We start from the raw sequence: 2,317 nt of genomic DNA, 5'->3' as shown, positions 1-2,317 counted from the left end.
TCAATGGCGACTTATTATTTTGATGAATTATTTCTTCGATCGAAATATATACGTAAAATCTAACATATCAAATTTTATTGTGGAAGATACAATTTTTTCTTTTTCCTTTTTAATGAAGAATTCGTCATGATGTAGTTGATCTTTGCACAATATCTAGAAGAATAGATATAAATTTTTGTTTGTCCTTAGTATCGGCAATGCATCTGAAAAAATATCTAAATATGTAAAAATATTCAATTAAAAAACTTCTTTAAATATCTTGATTTCTTCCCATATCAAGGGTATTCTTGGAAATAAAAAACGAGAGATGGACAACATGGTAAGTTTTCGTAGTCACATGATATATATCTCTTGCTAACGAAGCCTATTATAAATTTTATTGTATCTCCAATTTTCCTCTTGTTATTCCATTGCATCAAACTTGGAGAAATCCAGTTTGTTCATGGATATTGATTTCAATTCTGAGGGTAGTGGGGGTTGGATTATCTCAGTTACATTTTCATGGCAAAAACAAGCAAAAATGCTCAAAAACTCTTGCAAATGCTTGTAAAAACGTCCTTTTTTCTTCTTCTAATCTTGATTTCTACGATCTCAGCTCGCCGTCTTGATTTTTCAGTGACATTAGAGGGTTCATCAGCATCAATTGACCGAATCTTGCTGAATTCTGCTCCAAGCAAGCAATTCACCATGAAGTTTCATCCAAGAGAAACCACAAATCAAGATTTTGAGGCAGCTGCCCATGAAGTCCCTAGCGGTCCGAATCCCGAGTCCAACTGATAACAATGTCGTGTACAGTACGTTAGATTGAACAGGATTTCACTTTCCTAGTCTAGTCGAGTTCAGTTTCGTCCACATACCAAGTATTATCTTGCCGTAGGATGGTTTGGCTTTCGGCATCCCATATCCCACTGTTTGTGGTCATAAGCTACTAGTTTTTTCGTCATTATGCTCTCTTTTAATGCTATTTATGTACATTTATAAGACTATACACTACTTTTTCTTTGATTTTAGTCATCATGTAATCTCATATGATAATCCTTGTATTGTCGTTGTGCACGGACTCTATTATGATTTCTAACCACATTTTCCATATGACCCTCTTATCTTTTTGTTTTTTTAAATTCCACTCTGTTGTACAGGCAAAATATTTATTTAATACGAAAATAATATTATAAAACAAATTTCGAAGGGAGGCATACAACGTGACCTCCAAGCCAACGAAGTGAATCCAAGAAGACCAAGACCTAAAGAGTTAAAAAAGATCGACTTTATATATCAGGAGCCTTTTTTGACGTAAGCTCTTCATCAGTATCTTCACTATCCTCTCATCTCTTCTCTCTCTTATCACAAACTGGTTTCATTCTTGGAATGCTATCAACTTTTAGTCTTTCCATGCAACTACGCCTTTGTTTGTCAAAGATTAAAGTAATTAAAAAGTTACTTTTTTATTTAGATAAAGTCAAATATTAATTTCAACCACATATTCGCAACTATTGCTCATTATTAACCACACATTACGTAGGATCAATACCATTAATCCTAAAAAGTTACTAGTAATTTCACCCTAAAACGATTTGAATAATTTCAAACAACATCTTGTGAAATTTGTTTCAAGATTCAGACATGGCAGTGATTCAGATATGGAAAGGTAGGGTTAAAATTTGCAGTAGTACTGTGTTGTCTCCATGCACAGTGGTTTTTCACTTGTATGTTGGGAAATTATTTGGATTTTTGCATTTGTCTATGTGAAAAAGGTGGCCTCCCATCGATCAAGTTGGTAGGAAAAAGTGATTTGATAATTTTAGCCTTACCAATGCAAATTATTGATGCATTGATGGGATATCATACACCAATTAAAGATGTCTAAATGGATAAATCGGTCGAAACCTCTTAAGTTTGTATAATAATTGCCTAGCTCAGGTCCAAATCGGTCAGTTTGGCCTCGCCAGTTCAGGCTCAGCTTCAAGTCATGCCGATCTATGGGCTAGTAGGCATGTTCAAATTAGTATGCTCATTTTGACATCTCTATAATTAAACAATGTCAAAATCCTTGGTTAATCGTAAGTCATAACTACGTCGAAATTTTGATAAAAAATTGTTATAGCACATGGAAAAGAAAACCTACATCAGTATATACAGATGAACTTGAAGAAGCAAAGAAGTGCTACCTCGGGTATTTAAAATATGAAAATATTAAGTGCTTGTTTGACGACCATTATTTTAAAAAAATAGAGTTTTAAATAATGATTTTTAGGAGAATGTGCGGCTAAAAAATAGAGAAAAATGTGGGTTTATTTGCATAATATCTTATTATGTG

Source organism: Olea europaea, unplaced genomic scaffold (assembly GCF_002742605.1).
Source record: "Olea europaea var. sylvestris unplaced genomic scaffold, O_europaea_v1 scaffold1924, whole genome shotgun sequence".
NCBI classification, from domain to species: domain Eukaryota; kingdom Viridiplantae; phylum Streptophyta; class Magnoliopsida; order Lamiales; family Oleaceae; genus Olea; species Olea europaea.
Note: the sequence above shows the minus strand (reverse complement) of the source record.